Here is a 24,268-nt window from a genome sequence, read left to right as displayed (position 1 = left end):
CAACAATTTATGCTGTTCTCTTCTCATTCAGCATAAGTAAGTTAGATGATCTGTGGGCATCATTCTTTAATGAGCTTTTCTTGAAATTTCATCTGAACGTTATATTCCAGAGAATATGTGGTTACAGAATGAAATTACAGTCCACTTTTTTCTTTTGACTTTATAAGGTAGTAAATACATCATGCATTTAATTAGATCAAACTACTTCAGTCATCTTTACATAGTGTGCCCATAGGTGGCCAGAAGGCATTTAAAGATTGCTTTTAACATGAGATGTGATTGATATGTGTATTAGGCTGTGCATTGTTCTGGTAAACAGCTAGTGGAGTTGAAGTGCGCTTGTTTTAGAGAACTTGGGTTGCAGTATTTTGACAAGATCATATTTAAGATTGACTCTGAGTCAGTTTCCTGTATAAGCAATGCAGCAGCATTTATTCAGGAAACCTCAATAGAAAGCCTCCGGGCATTCCTCTATTGTATATTAACCTTTTTCCTCTTAATGCACAACGTTTTACAGCAGCTGAGCAACTTCTATTTTGTTTGACGCTGTGGTCTTAAAGTGTCTAGAAGATACTTTTATCTAATTGGAAACACTGTATCACTGTCTGGGAAAGGTAGGCGCTCCAGTGTACTGCATGCTGCGTAATCCTTGTAGGGGGAAAAATCTGTGATAAGGGTTTTCTGATGTTAACAATTGCAGTGGATAGTTGTGAAGAGCTGCAATTCTGTAATTAGATTCACGCTGCATAGAGCCAGAACTCGGCCATTAGGACAGATCCCCTCCCCAGAAAAAAACCCTACCTCAAATAAAAGCTGGCGTTCAGGGTTTGTTGATTTTTATACTGGGCATTTAAGAAAAATATATCCCGGTGTAAATCCTTTCCTGCTTTACCTTTTCCTAATGCGATGCCTGTTCCGCACCTGTAAATTATCTCCTCTGCAAATATCCATACAAAGAAAGTTTCAATTAAGATAAGTAGATTGTATTGAAACTGTTCTTTGAAGTAATGTAGTTAATAGCCTGTTTGATTTCTGCTTGTGAAAGAGTAATAACGTGTATTCAAGGCTCCATCAATCACAGAGCAGATGTAAGGCTTCAGACACTGACACCCAGGGGAAAGCACCAAACTCCTGCAGTGCAAGGGCTCTCTCCTAAATGTAAAGTAAATACTCATAAACAGATTGAATGGCGCAGAAAGACAATCCATTCAGGATAGCACGAAAGTAACTGTTCTGTTTATGTACCAGAGCCTGTAGCAGGGCTTTACTGAGTAGAAAAGAGAAATAAAGGGGGGGGGGTTTGTTTAGTGTTTATATTCCCAACCATTTCTAGTGTGTTTCCTGTTCAGAGATAAACTGCACCCACACGCCTCTCTATTATTGCTTTTCTTGCCAAAAAAGAAGAAGCCTGGATCGCCTTTTTATCTGATTTCTTGAAGAATAAGGGGTGTGTGTACTTGGGGGGAGGCAGGTTAGTCAATGTCTCTGAATCTTTTCATAAAGGAACTGGAGGATTAGGTTACTTACAAAACCAGCAGTGAAATAATTAGGGAAGCTTCAGCTGTAATAAACGCTGTCATAAAAAGTCCAGTGGGCAGGGATTGGACCCGTCACTGGAAAGTGCAAATGTCCCGCCTTCCCTCCCCCACCTATTTTTTTTCAAGAGAACTGAAGCATTTTTGACCTTGACTTCAATAATACTTCATGTTTTAGTACTTTAGTCAGCAGTTTATCGACTAATTGCTATACACTACCGCATGTGGCTTGAATCTGCAATTGCAGCTCTCTTTTAATGGTGAGTGAATTGCTTGATAAAGACTGGGAATTCAAGCAGGCTCAGTTGGTCCCCCCCCCCTTTTCCCCTCTCCTTCTCCACCCCCTATTTCCCCCCCTGCTAGGAACCAGTTATTTTTCCGGCGACACCGGAGATCAGAGCAAGAAAGCAAATTGTCCAGTAGTCTCCATCAAAATGTCAGACACGTCAGTGCGCGCGATCGGGGAAAGGAGAAAAAGGAGGAGGAGGGGGAAAAAAAAAAGAAACGCAGAAGAGATGGGGGTATGCTTCGCAGAATTAATGCAGTGATCATAATCATCCTGCTCTAGTTCCTATAGGGCTGGGCACTGGGCAGGGCTGTGTCTGCCCAGAGGATACAGCCATTGTTGTGAGCCGGAAAATCTGTGGCTGAGCGACCCCCTCTAATGATGCTCGAGATGAGCCCCCCGGCGAGGTCAGCAGGTACTCTTCGTCTTGGGCAGCGTCTACGGGCAAGGATCCTTTTGCCATCGTGCCCCTCCTCCCAGCAAATCCATCGCAGCCATGGCAGGGGGAGGGGGAAACAATCAAACCTCTGTCCTTACTCCTGCCGTCATGCCCATCATTAATATGTACATCATGATATACCATAGCCCAGGCTGCTGCTAACGTGAGGCAGCAACAAGTCTATTGGTTCAGGGCAGGAATCAGCCGGGTGACTCGGGTCACTGCTTTCCCTGCGACCTCTAGAGCTCGGAGCTTGTGTAGCACCTTGGCTTTGCTTTTGGTCCCTTGCCTGGTTTGCTCCTACTTTATTATAGGGTTTGTTTATTGTGGCGACCCTAGCTGTAAATGAGGCACTCTCACTGCAGACTACTGTTTTAAGGTGCTTATTACTTTCTGAGCTGGCATTTCTTATGCTGCTCGGCATTTTTTTAAAAAAAGAGTCTGTTAAAAATGATGTTATTAATAATTTACAATTACATTTTTAATAATTTATTTATTTATTTATTTATTATATATTTTCATCGCAAGTTTTCTTGGGGGCAGGAGCCTGCGTATTCCTGCAGCACCGTGACCTGACATGAGTCAGGGCCTTGATCCGACATAAGTCTTGTGGTTGTTGCTGTCCTACAAATGATGGACAATAGGACATTTTTTATACTGCAAACTGTTAACGGCAAAAATATCTTTATCTTTGGGAGAAAGCCCAGCACCTTTATTAATAGTAAACTTCTCTGTATCTCTGCTGATTAAAAACTGGGAATTCAATTAACTAAACATGGAGGAAGTCTCTTTCTGCCTGAATTATGGAGAGGGGAATTTTTTTAAGTGGCCCAGGATTTTTTTGAAAGCTGAGAAACAATCTTTTTAAGAGGCAAATTATCTTGAAAAGTGCTCATGATGCTTGTCTATTGAAGTCCATGAGGCAAAATTTGCAAACCCTGACTTTGCAAACAATTATATATGGGCTTAACTTTACAGTCCTTATTCCATTCATAAGGTTAAGCATGGGTGTATGTGCTTGCAGGACTGGATTCTTTGTGAGGACAAATGCTTGATGCTTTTAATTACATGTGGTATAGAAATAAGCATTTAATGTTTAAAATCATATGTTGGGCATATGTAGTACATGGTTTTGATAAAATTTAATGTAATGTTTGTGCCAGCAACTGGAATTCTGAATACTAGTCTTCCATCACAGAGTATTGAAGAAATTGATGTGGGTGGTTTTAGTAGGTGGCTCTCATCTGTCCAAATATAGCCTACATTAACAGCTTAGCATGGCACTGAAAGGTTTTGTTGTATTGGGGGTCCCACTTGACAGTGAGAGAAAATTGAAGACATAGCCACTGCTGATCAATTACTATTATTTTTGGTAACTTGCAATAATAAACATATTTTTGTTGATCAATCAAAGAAAAAAAAAAGAAATACGAAAATAGGATTGTAAACCTAAGTACTCAGCCCCAAGTATAAAATTATGTGAAAAGTGCAGCCTTTGGGTTCCAGATATGATTGCCAATATGATTACTATTGTATTTACTCAGTTTGAAGATGAGCTTTTTTTACCTGTTCCACATGGAGAAAACAAATCTTAGAATCGGGTATCAAGTGAAAATGCAGTCAGATGAGGCGTAAGAAATCCACCTGGTGAGGCATGGGGTGGGATAGGACCTGGAGCAGTGAGGGACACAACACAGAAGTGTGGGGTAGCATGGCACATTGTGAGGAGCATGGATCTTAGTTTTCTCTGAAAATCCCCAATTTTCAGGTTTAAAAAAGTAACCTAAAATCCATCTTTCCATGACTAAAATGAAACAGTAATATATAGATATATTTATATATAAATATTTTTTATGTCTGAAAATTGAGGATTTTTTTTTATAAGAGCAAAATCCCTGGTGAGGAAACACAGGGCACTTGGGTTGGGTGAGGGTATTGTGGGAGGGTATTATGTTCACCTGAATTCCTCTGCAGTTTCAAGCAGGATACAGTATTATTTATAATACTTATGCCCAAACACCTTTGTAGTGTTGATGTGAATTGTCTCAGCTGATGATAAAGTAGGAAAGTTTGGCTTCCAAGAATAGGTTGGGGAGAAGAATGGCACAGACACAAAGGGTGTTTTTACACATGCTCTGAGGTCGGTGGGAGGCACTTTGATTAGAGTGGTTCTAGGGACCCGGTCTAATTGAAGTGCCCACAGTGTCTCATGAATTCAGTCCCATGCTTCAAAGTGGTTGTGGGGGTGCTTTAACTGAAGTTCATTCAATGAGCATTAGTTAAAGTGCCACTGCCACCATTTTAAGCATAAGGACACAGAATACACAAGATGCTGAGGCTGCCATAGGGTGCTAATTAACTGTTTTTTCTGACACATGCTAATTAAGCATTATGCACTGGGTGAAGGTGCCCAAGATGCTGTGTTGTCATCTACTTCAATTACAGTATGCACACCTGTAAGCCAAACTATTCAATAGAAGTAAAATGCAGCATATAGCTCTTCAATATATCCCAGTACTTCCATAAGATGCTCTATGTTCAGATATTTATCCATATTATTTATCCCACCAGTACTGCAACTGGTTCATTACTCTGTGTTCTAACTCACCACCAAATTCAGTCCTTTATGACTGCCACTCAACACCACCACCTTTCAGCCGTCTGACCCAGGCATCAGTAAGTACCTCACTGAGGCTGGGGGGCAAAATGTTTGGGTATGCGATGAGCAGATTTATCTACACATGTGCAAAACAAAAGGAAGGTCTTCAGTTTAATGATCATACCCTTTAAACACAAGGCTTAATTGGAAATAAGCCTTTCCAAAGAGGGGAATCTTACTTTTGCTCCATCAGAGAGAATAGACCTGGGTCCATTGTGATCTCTGTGATAGATAGGATTTCCTCTGGTAACTGAAGGCCAACTGCCAAAAATGCTTCTTCCCCAACCCTGATAAAATTTGGGGAGGGAAAGACAACCTATGGCTATGGCACTTGATAGAGACTGGTAGGAGACCTGAATTCAGTTCTCATATACTTCCAGCATGGCTTTGAGCAAGTCATTCATTATCTCCGTGCCTCTGTTCCCACCTGAAAAATGGGGTTACTTGGCAACTTAGAGTGAAGTTGTGAGGACGTATTCATTAATGAGTGTGATGCACTTAGACACTGTAGTAATAGAGGCAAAATAAGTACCTAGATAGCAAAAGTGCTCATATTAACTTTGTAAACTTTTTGTTTAGAACTATGAACCATATCACTATTTCCTGCCTTTAACCCATTTAGCTTGGACAGCTGTAAAATACTCTACATGGGTCTTCACCTTGAAACTGCTTGGAAGTAGTTCAAATCTCGCTGTTAGTTGTTAAGTGGTGTTTCTCCCAAGAAGCACCCGGGCCATAATATATTTTGGCTTCCAATTCATTTGTAGGAGAAATTCAGGGTGTCAGGCTGTCACCTCCATATTGTTTGGTTTCACTTACTTCTGACTCCCTTCTCCTTGTATAACACCTGCAGTGCTCAAGCTAACAGGCTTTTGGCTCTCTCAAAAATGGGTAGGCCATTTGCAGCAAGAAGTTCTTGAATATTGTTAAATTCTGCTCTTGGTCTGATATAGACGTACTGGAAATTTTATTAGTTCTCCCAGGCTTCGAAGGTCTGCAGAAGATCTGAATGAATCGTAACAAATTGTAGGAAAGCTTAGATGAGGTGATTTAAGAGGGGCTTTAGTTTTGGTCATTTGGATGGACACATCTCAAGTCATCAAAATACATAAATAGTATGCTTTCATCTCCCTCACGTGTAACTAGGAGATTAGTGCAGCTGGACAATGTAGCAGGACAGAAGCCTCTCTTGTTTGAACAGTACACAGTAAGTGTGCTCTTTCCACTAGAACCCAGTACTTGCTGCTAGTGAATATAACCACCTCAAAAGATGAGGACCTTTTTCAAAGGGGGAGAAGATGGAGATAATATGTCAGACAAATTTTTAGTATCCTTGACAAATAAATATAAATTAATTTTGCCCACAGAGAACTTCTATCCTGAGTTACTTGCATTTCTGCTGCAGTTCACCTTAGGTCTCAGTGACCTTGGCAGATTTACTGAGGTTATATTCTCATATAGATAAAATATCACTGCACAATTGTTACAGCATTGCAGACATAAACAGGTTTCTATATGGTTATTTGCCTGTATTATTTAAAGCAGCCTAGTTCCTTTACCCCCCACCCCCATATTTCTTTAATGAACAAAGCAATTTGTAAGCACTGCAACAAAGCCCCAACTCTCTATTCATGTCTGAGTTCCTCTGTCTCTTTTGCATTAACTGAGCATACAGATGCAGGACAGCATAGAATCTTGTTCTACATTCCTGGTTTGTTTATTAAGTTTCCCTCAAGCAATGCTGGGGATCATCTGCATTACTTTTTTTCTGCCCCCATCCTGCTCCCAGGGAACTGGTGGCAAAACTCTCACTGAATTCAATAGGCACTAAATGAGGCCCTAGGTGGGTTTGTTTGGGTGGTGGAACCTCATTTGGCCAATGGAAATTCAGTTTGCCCCTGTCTCAAGTCTCCAGGGTGTATGCTAGCTTCAGCAGCACTGAGGTATAGAAAGTGGTATCATGAGGAAGACAAGCTTGGATAAATTGTATTGACACAGTTCTCTCACACAGGCCAAGTGTCATTAATCATTGGTGTGCTCCTTACTTAAAGAATACAGTGCCTTATAAATTGGTCACTAGGTATAATTTAGCTCCTGCAAAGAAAAGGTCATACTCGAGACCTAAAATCCTGCATCTCAAAATTTTGGGGAAGTTCAGATTTCAAAAGCTCAGTGGATACCAAATATCCAAACAGTGGACCAATGCTGGCTTTAATAGAAGCTGAGAGTGCATTAATAGGAGTTGAGTGTTCAGCATTTTTCAACACCCAGGTCCTAAATGCCAGTTTAAGCACCAACATTTTAATATATTGCACTGTACAGTAAGCTTACTGTGTACAAATAGTCACACTGTACATGAACGTATGCACACACCGATAAAATATTGGAATAAAAATATCAAAATATTTTGCAGTGCTAATTTTTTCATGGATCCCTCTGGCATTCTCTTCTGATTGTTTCAGACTGAAAAGCCATCTATTATACAATCAAAATGTTGAAAGCATTGCCAAAGTGGGAGGCTCTCTTAAAGGGACAACATCAACTTGAAAATTAACATTCCTCTCTGAACTTGCAATACTTTCTATCTAGGCAGATTGTAACCCTTATTACACATGTTGAATAATATCTTACTCCTCAAGCAGGCTGCCATTACTTTCATTTGTAGTTATTAATAGCTCCCAGTAAGTGAAAACATGTTTGCCTCTAACTCTTCCAGTACTTTTAGTGATAAATTGTGGCCCAGCTAGCATATCCCTATGCTGTCGGTACCTGCATGACTTGTAGCAATATGTGGCAGGAAGCAGGCACTGAATTGGTGGGGGGGAGGGGGGAGAGGGGAAGGGAGGAAAGAGGTCAGAAAGGTATAGGACTAGATTCATGGCTGATTGAGATTTTAGTTTTTCCCTCCAGCATGCTACTGGCTACTATAGTTGGATTGTTGTACTGGGGGAATCCAGACAGTATACTTCACCTCTAGAGAAGAAGGGGAACCAGGAGGAAGACCGTGCTGATGGTGACAGTGTCTTTTTAACAAACTCTATTTGTTCTCATGTCTGCAGACATCCTGCCTAAGTTTAAAATGTCTTTAGCATTTCAAGTGTGGTATCAATAGCATCTGTCACAGTACAGAAGAACATTTATTCCCAGTAACAAGAGTATATATATTCATCATTTTTATGACATAAATTGTATAGACATTTTTTTTCAAATTCTACGCACTTAAAATACAGTTTGTTTACAGCAGGAATTTAAATTCCACATATAATCAAAATTTGGCTTTTATCCTGCAGGCACTGGCTAGGTTTCTTTTTATGAATATTTTATAACTTTCTCTGGCCAAAAGAAATTTGCAAAATGTTGTAATGTTTCTGCGCTTTCCTTTGGACATTCCAGGCTTTTACTTATGCTTCATATAAAGGCTATTTTTAGTGGAAGGAGAAAAAAACTACAATGCAACGAGTCAATACAGTAATGCAAAACTATAAAACATAGCAACGATAGCAACTGCAGATCTGTAGATTACATGAAGGAAATAAGATAGGGAACAGACTGAGTAGTAGTTTGAACCAAATACATAAAAGCCAAAATAAGACTGTTTCCAATAAACAGCCAAAGTTGAATAGAAAAGCATTCAGAGTGTTAATTTATTAAATAACTTTATTTTTGTGGCTTACAATTAAAAATATTTGTGGTTAGGAAAGTTATGAGACAGGAAACAATTTAAACTAAGTCTTCTAAACTCATTTTTATACTTGGAATGAAATCCATTCCTAAACCTTCTGTATTTGCATGCATGGGGATTGGGGAAAACTGTGGTAAAGTTATATTTCATTTATTTATTTTCTATTTAGAGCATTTCTCTTTGAAGGATTTAGGTTACAGAGTAGCTTTGTGGAAAACATGTTGGATTCACAGTCCTGCTCCTGAGGTGAAACCAGATACCTTCAAATCAGATAAAAAGGCCTGATCCAAAGTTCTTTGAAGTCAATGAAGATCTCCATATTTACTTAAATGTAAGTAAGCATGAATCCACCCTAAGTGAGGGAGTTCGGATCACAATATTCCTCACCACAAGCATTAAGCATCCAAGAGACAGAAGGCCACCCCTGAGGAACTCCAAGAGATTAACTGAAAAATAATAAAATTCAATATAGAGTATTAATATATCTGGGGTCCTTTTAATTTACCTTCCAACTTTTGACCTGGTGGGAAGCAGGTTTTCAAGCTTGTCTCTGCAACCAAGATATTTGCATATGTACCTAAGAAAAGAAATGGAACAAGAAAAACAGATTCACATGACTCTAGAACTGAGTCTTGAGGAAAAACAAACCACTGAGATTCAGGATAAGATAATGAGAATTTGGCAACAGTGGACTGATTTCTGTGAAAATGTATTACTTATCAAAACTGATCAGACCACAGTTGGAATACTGCATGCAGTTTTGGGCACCACACTTCAAGAGGGATGTGGATAACCTGGAGAGGGTCCAGAGAAGGGCCACTCGTATGGTTAAGGGCTTGCAGGCCAAGCCCTACGAGGAGAGACTAGGGCACCAGGACCTCATTAGCCTCTGTAAGAGAAGGTTGAGAGGTGACCTTGTGGCTGCCTATAAATTCATCATGCAGGCACAGAAGGGAATTAGTGAGGCTCTACCCACCAAGGTGCCCCTGGGAGTCGCAAGAAATAATGGCCATAAGTTAGCAGACAGCAGATTTAGACTGGACATTAGGAGGAACTTCTTCACAGTTAAAGTGGCCAAGGTCTGGAATGGGCTCCCAAAGGAGGTGGTGCTCTCCCCTATCCTGGGGGTCTTCAAGAGGAGGTTAGATAGGCACCTGGCAGGGGTCATTTGAACCCAGCACTCTTTCCTGTCTATGCAGGGGGTTGGACTCTATGATCTGTTGAGGTCCCTTCTGACCCTAGCATCTATGAATCTGTGAAAAAGGGCTGGATGTTCAGATCTTGACACGGCCCAAAACAAGGGCTATGTTACCATTTAAAATAGATGAACTCCTGGGGTTGGGGGGCGGGGGAGGGCAGGATCTCAACAGTTTACTAAGCTGTTAACTTAGCTCTATTAAAAAAATTAAGCTGAGGCAGTCTCCCCAGTCTGTGCTTGAAGCTGGGTTTCTTACAATAGCACAAGAGGATCAGCCAGCTAAAATAAGATCCATGAGGTTTCCACCTGACCAGCTATTAACCAAGGTACACATTTTAGATGTTATTAATTTAGTTCGATGATTTTTGCTCCAGAGAGACCTATTATGGGCAAAAACACAAGTGACATCAGAGCTATAGCTCATAAAAATCAAGTCTCTGAATTACTTGCAAGAGGGATATGAAAATACAAGTGGGATTTCAAAGGGTATCAAATAACTTTGTTATACCTTGTTAATACCACACAGCTAATAGACTATAGCTATAGTATCATCTAAATGTCATTAATATTAATATTATAGATATATGTATACACACATACACACACAGAGAGACACTTTGTGTAATTATAATAACATTATTTTGTTCACACAGCCTGAAAAAATGTGATTAGACAGCAGTTTTGAAATTGTGATATTCAATCAGGTATGACTTGTATAATGGCTCAGAGCACAGACTGCTAGTTATGTAAAATTATGTCTTGTTATGTGTGGCATTAGTGTGGATGACTGTGAAAGAGAGACAGAGCTAAGACCACCGAGTTCATTTTATCTTGAATTACAAGAACCAAATTGTCACTTCAAAGCTAAAATACCATCACTATCCAATCAGCTATCTGAGACCATCTTTTTTTGCCTATATAACTGCAGAAAACATATTCATTTTCCTGCTGAAAATAGTCACTCTTTCACAAAACCCAGAATAAAACCTCTTCAATGGAAACAATAATAAATGCAACCAAACATTTTTATTCATAGCATACAGAAAGGAAGTGCATCTGTTTGGGCTCCAAATGTCATTTCATTTTCTAAATGATGCACAGGAAATATGTGCATCGACCATTTCACATTCATCTTCTGTCAAATAATTTACCTCAAACTCTTTTTAGTGAAATCCTTCTGCAACAGACACAGTTTAGAGTTGCAAATACTATCCTAAGAGTGCCGTGCCATATTTACTTAAATCAGTGGTCAGAATGAGTGACTATTTTCTGTATGTTAGGTTTAAATCTGTTTAAGTGAACAAATTGACCTCATTTGACTTAACACATCTTAGCTATAGTGAGATCTCTTCAGAGCAAAAGGAAATTTTGCTTGATATTTAAAAATCAGATAGATTCTGTTAGAGTGACTAGATGTCCGTAAGCAGGGAGGCAGAGTTCTAGAAAGGGAAGTGACTTTGAAAGGAAAATATGAGGTGCTTTGTTTGTAGAGTCAAGATCCAAGCGTGGATTTTCATCTTATCTCACTTGACCTCACAGGGAGAGAGACTGGGAAGAGGTTTTCATGCCACTGTTTTGAACCCCTTTAGTGATTGTGTCACTAGCCCTTTCAAGTCTGGGCCGTATTTCTCCGTGAAATCTTCATCGGGAGTCAGGGCTGCTGACCGTTTGGGCACTGGGCATGATTTACTCCTGTTTTCAAGTCTTCTAGACCCCCTGATTACATCAGGAAACTCATGTATTTCTGCAAAAGTTGTCAGCAGAGTCCCCGCTTGGACTGCATAGTTTTGAATCTAGAGAAGGCAGAGCTGTGTTCAGGCATTGATAAAACTTGGGTGAGATGTGCTTTCCCAATCCATTGTGAAAAAGTATCACAAGAAACTGCTGCTTGCAGTACTTGAGCATATAAAACGTCTCCAACACTTTACATTCTGGCATAAGAACTAGCCCACCCTGTCTGCCAGCAAGATTTTGAACTCTGCTTCTGCATCACTAAGGCCTGACCCAAAGCCCTGCAAAGCAAATGGAAAACCTCCTATGGACTACATGGAGTTTGGATCAGATCCTAAAACCATGATGTTTTGCTTGTAGAATTTAAGGCCTGCATATCCCAGCAAGCCACTAGATAGGGACAATGCCCCATCTCTCTCTTACTGTGGATAATAGCTGTAAGACATTCCATGAGTAGATATACCAAAACTGATCAGCTGGGATTTATATCTCCATACATTTGTGAGCTGGTCACTACATTATTTATGCTTTCTTTAAGTAATTGCTATGTTCTTTATTTGGTCTTATATGCATCTAGTATTTGGAGACACTCTCCCAGAGGCTTTACACATCACATAGTAAAAATAAGTGCTACTCAAGGGAAAAGATCAGCAAGCCTTATGCACGCTCAGTATTGCTTATTCACCAAAGTAATCTCCATTGACTTTGCTCACATGAACATGTATAACAGTTACAGCTTGTGAACTAAGGGCCTAATTTTGTAAGAGGGAGGTAGCTGCAGGTATTTGAATCCTTGTAAGGTATTCTCTGAACTATGGCAGGTAGAGGATTTTCCTATTTTAGAATGTTTTCCCTTTTTTCCAAATTAATGGCATGTCTGTACATTTCAAAATGCACTGGATTTCAAACATAGCTTTCTTCTTTATGCCTTTCAACCCATATTGAAACTAGCTATTCCACTGGCAAGAACAGAGCCAGCCATCTTAAAACATCTTCTGTAATACTGCTTGGTTGAATGCAGTTCTGCAGGATTTGACTCGTCTTTTCAACAACAGGTAACCTTGGTTGACCAAAAGGCTAATGTTCAAAAATGGTTGTGGCTGGATCTCAGTCTGTCAACCAATGTCAGCCTGGTTTTGTTTGTAATAACAGACAAAGCTTAAGTATATTTTATAATTTCTTGGCCTTGTGGACTGCTGTGGTGAAGAATTTTTTTTTCTATGCATCAGACAGGACACATGATTGGAATCCAGTATCACTTAAATTATTAAACACATTACTAACCTTATCATTTGGAATAAATTAATTAACTAAAAAAATAGGAACACATGAATTCCCCTGCTGATCCTTTTAGATTTCATGGTGCCAGTTCTGATAGAAGACACATGCAAAGTCAAAAATGTACTCCTAATAGGAATTACAATTTTCAACCAGAGATCCCAAGAGATGGCAGAAAGGAGGTAGAGGAAATTTGAGCTTTCACTGCAAGAACAATCTGTGTGCTGCTTTCAAATTGCTTTTGTTTTCTACTCAAACCCATGGCAAAAGGATATTAATATGAATTGTATATAGCAAAGCCTATGCTATTTCTGGACAAATAGCATGAAACTGGTTGCAAATGACTGTCTTATTTTCATTCTCATATAAACTTTAGATCAAGTTTCTGTCTCTGACATTTATATGGCTCCCATTTCTGTAGGGTCTACCAAGTTTCAGTCATTAAATGTGCAGACAACCCCTGAGAGAGAGATGTGCTTTTATTCCCATTTTACAGATGAACAACTGAGATCTAAGGTCACATAAGAAGTGACCTTTAGTATCCTTCTTTAGCACCCTGCATAGTGAACTTCCTACAAATATTGCTTGAAAGGAGTACTACAACACCTGGCCAAAGCAAAGGTTTAACAAAAATTAAGTGAAAAATACTATCTGATCTGCTCAGAAAATTATCATAAAATTATCATTTACACTTACAAGGGACTGGACTTGGAAATCTAATAAGTCTTTTTTTTACCTGACTATGACGATGCTAAAAGTTGGCAAGACAATTGACTGATTCCTATTGTCCCTTTCACTAAACCATAATTAGAATCAGGTTGACATGGCTGGCTATTTTAAATAGGTTTCTAAATGCATCACTTACCAAATTAGTATCAGAGACTGCAGAAATCAGTTTTCCTTCTACTGGTTCATGTAAACATATCAGATTAAACTACTGGAAGTAAAGGAAATTGTTTTGTAAATCCAGCCTTGTTAAAAATGTTAGGTCATCTAGTCATTACCTGCATGGGATGCATAAAGATCCAATACAAAAGGAAAAAAGTCTGTTTTCCTTTTTCTCACTCATTCTGTTCTTACTGAGGATGACTTTGGGCACTTTTCCAAAATGCCAGAATCTTTAAGGTTTCACTATTATGGAACCAATACTCTGGGGATGATGGATTTTTTAAATCCTCTTGAGAGACAGATGCTGTGGCTCTTCTTCATTATACCTAGCCTGGTTTATTTTAATTGCTCTGGATATCCTGAAACACTGTCATTGAATAATTCTCTGTATATGCCTTAAAAGGAAGCTCTGGACAGGATATTCAAAAAGCAATGCTGACTAGAAATCCCCTAGCAAAAGAAACCTTATTTATTTTGGAAATCCACTGGAAAGGCATCTTTAAATCAGTAACTTTAACATAAGAAAAATGATAGAAAGGGTTTAGGCCATGAATTTCAAAGTGACTAGTGTTGTTTGAGTGCCTCACTTGAGCAGGGCTGGATTAACGCTTTAGTGGGCCCAAGGCAAACGAACTCGTGGGCCCTTACTTTTTTCACACAATAATTATAATATGTAGAATAATAATTACAATATGTAGAATAAGCACAGCTGGGCCCCTTCTTCACTTAGGGCCCTAGGCATGTGCCTAGTTTGCTTATGTGTTCATCCAGCCCTGCACCTGAGACATGTCAGAGGCCTGCTTTATTTAAAAGTACTGAGTATTTGCTTGCTCTGAATATTATGAATCTAGAGTATCTCAGGTTCTACATCCAAAAGTTGAAAACCTTGGTCTAGATATACATGAAATGTTATGTTGAAAGTTGGATTGTTCCCAGCAAATAGAGGTTTGAACCATGACTATCCATAAAGAACCGTCTTCTAAATCAACTTTAGTCAAACTGAAGGAGAAATAAATGCTCCTTGTTTTGTGGCAGCATTGATAGTGAACGTCACTGCTCATATGCGTGTGCTGGTCTTCAGGAGTAATTTGTGGGTTACTTAACTAAGCAAATCTAAGTAAAAATCCAGGAGACAGAAGCCCAAAGCTACAAGTGCAGTTCCCGGAGAAAGACAAAGAACTTCTTAAATAGAGTGCTGGGTGTAAAGGGAAGCTTGAAGTTTGTGAGCAAAGAAATTACTTCCTATCATTTGATCCTACTGTGTTCAGTGAAAAAGGACATTTTATACATTCTGGGCATGTCTATATGAGATGTTTACTGTGGAACTGACTAATTAGCTCCACAGTAAACATCTCAGCATCTACACTTGCGCCCCTATTAGGGTAGAAGAAACTAATAAATTCCTACCCTGCTGCGAAGTTTTTTTCCGCGTAGACACTGACCTGGCTGGCTGGGCACAAGGGTGCTTCAGTGCAGGGGGTACCTGCCAGCCAGCCCTGTACTGAAGCACCCTTGTGCCCCAGCCAGCCCCTCTGCAGCACACTGAGCCCAGCTGGAGCTTTCTTAGACTGGCAGAATGACCTCCTGGACCCCCTGCCAGCCAGCTGTTGTGACCCAGCTCAGTGTGCTGCAGTTCAGGTGCATGTGTGAACACTGTGCCCACGAGCTTCCTGGGAGCAATACACTCTACAGTTTATTGTTGTGCATTAATGGCATGTGTAGACACACCTTCTTTGTACATTAACAGAAAAACAGAAAAACTGATGATTTTTTCTCCTTCTGTTAGAATCAACTCTCAAACCTTTGTATATTCCAGTCCTAGAAAGAGAAAATCTTAGACCTAGATAAATATACAATTAATATATGATATAGCTGCAATATCTTTATCTTACCTACAGCTTTCTTTTCTATTGTATTTCTCCAAATTTATTCTTAATATAACTGTATTTCCTTAATCTCTGAAGCAAATGGAATTATGATAAGAATGAGTTTAGCAAAGTATTTAAAAACTACTCTCTCACCTTTGGAATACTGATGCACTTTTCCATTTCACACAGATAGGAAATTTCTTGTCCTCTCTAAAAAACTTTAATTTTGGAAGAATTAGTTTTATATAACTCATTTTCAGAATTTCACACCAGTCAACATCTAGCATTTGCAAATGATATATTTCAGCATAAGTTGGCACAGAAATAATGGAGGGTATTTAGCACAGCTTAGGCTCTGAGTCAATGCCCACAGAGGTAAATGGTAAAATTCCTAATATGTTTACTGAGTGAAAGGTCAAGTCCATAGTCAACAGGAATGCATTGGATACCCATTGTTTCTTCTTTTTATCTTCTTTCTATCTCTGAGGGCCATTTAACAAAGACAGGTATGCCAGAAAACATAACATAGAAACCTTATATAGTAATTTCTCCATCTTTTTCCAAAGCAATGGACTTTACTAATTAAGCAATAGACCTACTTAAAAAAACTAAACAATACATGGTAGCCAAACAGTTAATCAACACATTGAGACTGGAAGACAGCCCAGCAATGACCAGGACTAGTTTCTTTCTTATTTGCCTCTACAGTGCCTTGAACAATGGATCCAGATCATTAATTGGGAAGTCACAATGCACATAAGAAACAATAAGGAATACCTGTACTGTAAAGGTGTCATAAATATGTAGCATAACTGATAATTAGGACATACTTTTAAATGCCCATAAATATATCTCAAGTTCACTGAATATAATGAGATTTTCATGAGTAGAATGAGTCCACAGAGACTATAAGGAATGTTAATGGTATCACAAAGGTTTATTAGTGCCTGTAAGTTTAGAAATGGGTAGGGAAACCCTGGGGTTTTGTTGTGCTATCAGCAATTATCACACAAAAAGATTTCTCTCCTGGTTTCTTCCTCTTACAGGCCTACAAGAAAGGCCTCTGGATTGAACTGTTAGGTGTTTTGGTTTTCAAATAGAGTGGATTGTTTTTTCAATGCCTTCTGATTACTTGTACATCTCACAAAAAAGTGAGGTTACCTTACTTCAGTCATCTTCAGTATTACTACTTTCAACTTAACCATTTTAATGTGCCTGTTTCTCTTGGCATGAGTTTTGTTTAGACATTGTCTTTTTCTATCTCAAAAAGATAACTGCATTGAATTAAAATTATTCTTAGATGCTCATCATGTTTATTAAATTGTTCACCTCCTTCAAATATAATTGTAGTCCTTTGGTTTAGTCTTCTACGTCCATTTTTGCTCTTGTTTCTGATAATTGAGAGGTAATATTATTTCATTAACGATGGAATCAATAATAGTGGGTTTTCGTGTTCATTGAGATGTTAAGAAGGAGCTATTGATCAGTTTCAGACAGAACAAACCACTCGTACTTTATCTGGGATTCTGGATATGTACCTTGAAGAGTCTAGATCTGAAATTATACTTTCTCCCCTGGGGCAGATCCAGAGGGGGTGCAGTGGCATGCTACATCCCCCTTTCTGATCTTATGGCAGAAAAGACAACCAGCGATTTTTATCGAGTCCCCAAAGAAAGTAAGAAATGCTCCCCTCTCTTTCTGTTCATGCTCAGAGATATATCCCCATCCCTTCCCCTCCCCTCTTATTCCATTCCTTCCTCCCCCAGATGCTGTTGTCCCCATTGTTCCAGGAGTGAGGGGAGCTCCTGTCTCACTCCAGCCAGGCTCCATGGAGACTGGGTTCAGCACAGGGAGGAGAAACACTCCCACTTGCCTCCACTGCCATTGTCCCAGGCTGAGCCCAGCTCTTATGCAGTGAAGCTGGAGAAGCCAGGAATGGCTTTGGAGCTCCCTTTGCTCCTGGAACCACAGGGCCAGGAACAGCAGCAGGTGGGCGGGGGGAAGGAGATGGGAGGTGGCATGTCTCTGTGCAGAGGGGGAAGGGGGGGAGGGTGGTGCTGAAATTCTTACTTGATTTGGGGACTTTAAAATGTTCCTGGCTGCTAATCCCATGGCACAGTCTGCCTGCCCCAGTGTGGGAAGGGGCAGAAGGAGACTGGAAGTGGGGCCTGTAGCCATTCCTGCATCCTTTTGACTTGTTCTTCTGTTAACATGAGATTAAATGAGAAGTTAGACTGACCTGTTGGACTAGAACCTCTATGCCCAATTGGACACTGATTAAGAATGTGCAAGTCCGTTAAAAAACCATGCAGTTTGTCAGACAAGAATTTTACCTTCTATAGTGTCCTCAAAGAAAAACTAGGGATTTCATAGATTTCATAGACATTAGGTCTGGAAGGGACCTCGGAAGATCATCGAGTCCAGCCCCCTGCCCAAAGGGCAGGAAGTCAGCTGGAGTCATAGGATCCCAGCAACATAAGCATCCAATTTGCTCTTGAAGGTGTTCAATGTAGGTGCTTGAACCACCTCCGCTGGCAGACTGTTCCAGACCTTGGGGGCTTGGACAGTAAAGAAATTCTTCCTTATGTCCAGCCTGAAACGGTCTCGCAGGAGTTTGTGACCGTCCGACCTCATCATCCCTTGGGGCGCTCTGGTGAACAAACGTTCCCCCAGATCCTGGTGGTCACCTGTGATAAACTTATAGGTGGCCATCAGATCACCCCTGAGCCTGCGCTTTTCCAGGCTAAAGAGTCCCATAGCTCTCAGCCTGTCGTCATAACGTCTGTTTTCCTGATCTCTGATCATGCGCGTGCCTCTTCTCTGGACTCTCTCAAGCTTCTCCACATCCTTTTTGAATTGCGGAGCCCAAAACTGGATACAATACTCCAGCTGCAGCCTCACCAAGGCCGAGTACAAGGGGAGAATGACGATCTGGGATTTGTTTGAGAAGCATCTATGGATGCAGTCCAGCATTTTGGTCGCTTTACTAGCCGCAGCATCGCATTGCAGGCTGATGTTCATCTTGTGGTAAATGATGACCCCCAAGTCTCTTTCTTATGTAGTGCTATCCAGCATAGCACTACCGAGCCTATAAGGATGCTGCAGGTTTTTCTTCCCAAGGTGGAGAACCTTGCATTTTTCAGTGTTAAACACCATCAGGTTCTCATCTGCCCATTTGCTGAGCCTGTCCAGGTCAGCCTGGATCACCCACCTATCTGCTGGTGTGGATGCTTTGCTCCAAAGCGACCAAAATGCTGGCGTGCATCCATAGATGCTTCTCGAGCAAATCCCGGGACGTCATTCTCCCCTTGTACTCGGCCTTGGTGAGGCCGCAGCTGGAGTACTGCGTCCAGTTTTGGGCTCCACAATTCAAAAAGGATGTGGAGAAGCTTGAGAGAGTCCAGAGGAGAGCCATGCGCATGATCAGAGGTCAGGAAAACAGATCTTACGATGACAGGCTGAGAGCCATGGGACTCTTTAGCCTGGAAAAGCGCAGGCTTAGGGGGGATCTGATGGCCACCTATAAGTTTATCAGGGGTAACCACCAGGATCTGGGGGAACGTCTGTTCACCAGAGCGCCCCAAGGGATGATGAGGTCAGATGGTCACAAACTCCTGCAAGACCGTTTCAGGCTGGACATAAAGAAGAATTTCTTTACTGTCCGAGCCCCCAAGGTCTGGAACAGTCTGCCAGCGGAGGTGGTTCAAGCACCTACATTGAACACCTTCAAGAGCAAATTGGATGCTTATGTTGCTGGGATCCTATGACTCCAGCTGACTTCCTGCCCTTTGGGCAGGGGGCTGGACTCGATGATCTCCCGAGGTCCCTTCCAGCCCTAATGTCTATGAAACTTGGCCAGTCCACTCCTGACTCCAATGTCCACATCATTAATGAAGATGTTGAACAATATGGGTCCAAGGACAGAGCCTTGGGGGACCCCACTGGTCACAGGAGACCATGATGAGTGACTGCCATCAATTACAACCCTCTGGGTCCGACCAGAGGATCGTGGTGGACCCAAGGCCACAGTTGGCCAGTTTCACTGGGACGTGATCATGGGATACCAGATTGAAGGCTTTTTTGAAGTCAAGATATAAGACATCAAACTCATATCCCTTGTCCAGGTGGTAGGTCACCTGGTCATAGAAGGAAATGAGATTAGTCAAGCAAGACCTACCCACAACAAACCCGTGCTGGCTATCCCTTAGGATGTTGGCATCGGCCAGTCCATTAAGGACTTTTCTAAGACCTTCCCCAGGATAGAAGTCATACTAATGGGCCTATAGTTAGCCGGATCTGCTTTCCTCCCTTTCTTGAAGATCAGCACCACATTGGCCTTCTTCCAGTCTTCGGGCACTCCACCAGAGCACCAGGAGTTTTTAAAGTTCCATGCCAGGGGCTGGGCTATGACGCTCGCCAGCTCATTGAGTACCCTGGGGTGTAGAATGTCAGGGCCAGCTGGCTTGAAGGTATCCAGCTTCTCAAGATGTTCCTTCACGAGATTAGCATTGATGGAGGGCAGGGGATCTCCCTCACCAGGACCTCCCTGTCCCGTAATGGGCATGGGCGTCCCATGGGACTGGTGAAAGACCGACGCAAAGTACCCATTTAATAGGTTGGATTTTTCCTGGGTGTCAGTTGTCAGTTGCCCCATCTGGTTCAGCAGGGGTCCAATGTTGCCCTTGCTTTTCCTCTGGCTCCCCATGTATCCAGAAAAGGACTTTCTGTTGTCCTTGATGCTCAAAGCTAGTTGGAGTTCAGTTGCAGCTTTGGCTTTCCTGGTTTTCTCCCTGCAGGACTGGACCAGTGCAGAATAATCCTCCTTGGGTTTAATCCTGTCCTCCATCGTTTGTAGGCTTTTCTTTTTAGCCTAAGGCGGTCTGCTAGGTCCCTGGAGATCCAGCGGGGCTGCTGCGCCCTCTTGCTGCCTTTCCTTTGAGATGGAATAGACTTAGCTTGTGCAATGAGGATCACTCCCTTGAGGAGCAACCACTCTTCTTGAACTCCCCTCTCCCTGGGGTCGTGGTTCCTTAGGGCCTGACTGACAAGCCTCCTGAGCTTGTCAAAGTCAGCTTTTCTGAAGTCAAGGACTTCTGTGTTGCTGACTGACTTGCCAGTTTACGGCGGATGGTGAAGGTGATCAGCTCGTGGTCGCTGTCACCCAGGTTCCCATTGATCACTAGGTTGCTGATTAAGTCATTCCCTGTAGCCAGGACCAGGTCAAGCAGTGCTTTGCCTCTCATTGGCCCATAGACTTCTTGAGTCAGGTAGAGGTCATCCACGCATGAGAGGAAGCTTTGAGACCACTTGGATTTTGCTGAGTGATCCTCCCATGAGATATCTGGGTAATTGGAGTCACCCATGACAGCCATGGTCCTGGAGCATGCGGCCTCAGCCAGTTCCCGGGCGAACTCCTGGTCAAGCTCAGGACTTTGTGTGGGAGGTCTGTAGTAGACTCCCACCGTTGTGTCCCCTGTGCCGTGTTCCTCATGAATTTTAACCCAGAGGGTCTCTAGCTGTCCACCCTGGTCGCCAATATCAGCTTGCAGGGACGTGTAGCTTTCCTTAACATAGAAAGCTACACCCCCGCCCCTTTTATCTACACGATCCCTCCTGTACAGGGTATAGCCATCTATACCCGTGGTCCAGTGGCCCAGTCATGGTTGGAGTCCCACCAGGTCTCCATTATCCCAATGACTTCATAATTCTTTGCACTGAGCAGGAGGACGAGCTCCTGGCATTAGTGTACAGGCAGGCAAGTGTCCCCATGGGGGCTCTTGCCTTGCCCACAGATTGTACCAGGGCTGAGGCAAGGGTGGGCTCCCTTAAGTGCCTTGGCCTGCTGGCTTTGCAAGGGTTGCTCGGTAGACCAGCAGTGGCAGTAGTCCACCCATCCCCCAGCAGGCTTAGTTTAAAGCCCAGTGGAGCAGGTCAGCCAGTCTGGCTGAGAAGAGCCTCCTCCCCAAGGGAGAGAGGTGGAGGCCATCTCTTCCCAGCGCTTGCTGCCTCTCTTGCCAAGGAGCCGACTGTGGTCATGGAAGCCAAAGCCTTCCCGATGACACCAGTGCTGCAGTCTTTGGTTCACTATGTGGATCCTCCTCTCCCTCCTCTCCCTCCTCAGCCCATACGCCGAGACTGGGAGGATCAAAGAAAATACCACCTGTGCTCCCAGACCCTTAAGCCCTGCTCCCAGATCCCTGTAGCGCTTCATGACCTGGCTGGGAGTGCTCCGAGCCGTGTCATTGGTGCCCACATGAATAAGGAGCATAGGATAGTGGTCTGTGGGCTGGAGGAGCTTCGGGATCTTCTCTGCAATGTCCCAGATGTGGGCCCCCAGGAAGCAGCAGACTTCCTGGGCTAAGGGGTTGGAGTGGCAGATTGCCCCCTCAGTCCCCCACAGGATGGAGTCTCCCACAACAAACACCTTACATTTTGTTTTGTTTGGGGGGAGCGGGGAAGGTAGCTGCAGTTGAGCCTGTGTTGCCTGTGGGAGGTGGCAACTCATCAGGCTTTGCTGGAGATGCAAGAGGTGCGTAAATGTTGCTAACCTCCAGCGGGGCAGGGGCGTTGGTGTGGCGGGTCTTAGGGCCCTTGACAACCTTGGTCCATGCCCCTGACTGGACAGACTGGACAGAGTGGGAGGTCCCAGAGTCCTCCTTTGTCCTGGAGGGAGACAGTGGCTCCCAGGGGAGAAGGGCCTGGCAGTAGGAGTTGATGTCCTGCTCACAGTCCCTGATGGCATGTAGTCTCTGGACTGTGGCCTGGAGCTCCTCCAGCTGGCGCACCAGAGATCCCAAAAGGGAGCAGACCCCGCAAGGGGAGGTGGCCATGCTCCTGGGCCCCAGAGCCTGAAAAAGGGACAGGCAGCCCTCGCAGCCAAGAGCTGAGGTGCCCGATGGAGGAGTCACAGAGCCTGAGGGGACCCTCGGGGTGCGGCATGTGCCCATTTGTGTCATGCCTCTGATAGGATGGCTACGGCTGGGACTGACCACCCTGGGAGGTTCTCAGGCAGGGTCTTGGGGCCTCCCACGCCCCCTCCTGTGCAAACTCTATGCTAACTCACGCGCCAGCAGACAGCGCACCTGTTTGCACAGCCTGTTCACATGGCTCCCTGGGGGGCTGGGCGAAGTAGGGGCCTGGGCGGGGGCTTGACCCGGCCCAGCTCCATGCAGCCGCCGCCTCCCAGTCAGAGAGGGGTTAACCCCTTCCCACCACGACTTAAATTGCCCAACTGATCAATTTCTCTCTCTTATACACACACACACACACACACACACACACACACAGTGATCTTTTGTTTTAATTGTGGAAGAATATGAATTTGGGGATATTTTAAAGAGGAAACACCAGAATTCCTGCTAGGGAGGCAAGTGGCAGGACCTAGACAGAGGAGCCAGGACCCAGCTGGAGGTGGCAGACCTCCAGACCACCACACTGAGAAAATATTTCAGGCAATAGTTGCCTGGATGGTAGGGCTGTGGCATACATAGCAGTAGTGCTGCACAAAGGCCAACTGTGCAGCCACAGCCCACTGGCAGCTGACCCAGAGGTGCAGGTGCCTCTGCTGTGGCTGTGTAGTCCCCATCCAGGTTTGGCAAGTGTGCAGCCTTGGAGTCACATGCTGTTGCAGGTGGCAGCAGGTCATAGCTAGGCAGCAGCCCCCACTGCCAGAGTGCTGCAGTGGATAGAGTGTGCAGGGAACTCTCAGTTAGGGCTGCTTTAGGAGTCCACCTACCACAAGGGGCTAGTGTCCCCAGACACCAATTGGCTGGGCCTCAGAAGCTAGTGTCTGTTTTTCTGTGGCCAGGGTAGGGTAGATCAACAAATTCTCCCCATTGGGGACTCACCTGCTATGCTTCAGTTGTTGAGAGAATAAATAAAGATGTTAAACCCTGAGAGATCATGCAATTAATCACCCTGATAGTAAACAAAACAAAAATTGGTTTTATTTGGTTTCTCAGTTACAATCACTGCCAAAGCTGTTTCTCTCCTGGCTCCGCCTCCCGTCCATCTTATGTTGCCACCAGGGAGGATCTGTCTTGACCTCTCCTCGTTTCTTCTTTCCTTTGCAGGTCTCTGCTGTCTATCCCAGTCCTCTAAAGTATTCCCTCTGTCCAACTCACCAGGTAAGTGATCACCTTGTGGCTTGTCAGGGAGCATGGGGATTGTGCCGCAGTTTATCTCATCCAGCGTGTGAGGCTCTGTTGCTCCGTCTCTGAGTCCTGGCTGTTCTTGGCAGTGCTAGCTTCTTTCTCTTCCATGTTTCTTCATGCATCCCTGGCGGCAATCTGCTGCACCTGAAGCCCCACCTTTGTAGCTCAAGACTCTGATCTATCGTGCTCATCTCCTGGTGTGTGACAAGGAACAGCTGTGCCTCATGCCAGCATCTATGTCCTTTCTGTGACCCAGCTCCTCTCTTGAGAGAGTAGCCTGTGACAGTTGTGCCTCCCCGGGGCCATCTATTCGTGTTCCCGCAACACTGATCAAGAGCCAACAGCCTGCCTTCTCTCCTGCCACACCTTGTTGTTATTTGCTTGATTGGAAGATCTTAATCAAACGGGAGGCTGCCTATTTTCTGCCTTGGTGCCTGAGGCACTATCTGCAGCTCCTTTCCTCCCCTTACATCTGCGAGGCTTGGGCTGTGGTGTATCTGGTGTTGTTCACCAGATACACCTACTCTCTGTGCTGCGCAGACGCTCTCTGG

At 43.2% G+C, this 24,268-nt stretch overlaps 1 long non-coding RNA gene across 2 annotated transcripts in view; it reads left to right on the top strand.

Moving 5' to 3' along the window:
• Positions 1-504: 504 nt before the first annotated feature.
• Positions 505-24,268, top strand: part of LOC149859761 (uncharacterized) — a 34,384-nt gene continuing 10,620 nt past the window's right edge. Inside the window, exons 1-2 of one of the 2 annotated variants that reach the window (XR_016443639.1) lie at positions 505-614; positions 23,637-23,690. This is a non-coding gene — a long non-coding RNA (uncharacterized LOC149859761). Of the gene's footprint in view, positions 615-1,665; positions 1,796-23,636; positions 23,691-24,268 lie in introns of those variants that run through there. The other variant, XR_016443640.1, reaches the window with a different exon arrangement.

The sequence above is a fragment of the Crocodylus siamensis genome, chromosome 7 (genome assembly GCF_052110815.1).
Source record: "Crocodylus siamensis isolate JL-2025a chromosome 7, ASM5211081v1, whole genome shotgun sequence".
Taxonomy (NCBI): domain Eukaryota; kingdom Metazoa; phylum Chordata; order Crocodylia; family Crocodylidae; genus Crocodylus; species Crocodylus siamensis.
The sequence above is the reverse complement of the archived record's forward strand: the minus strand, read 5'-3'. Positions and strand labels throughout refer to the sequence as shown.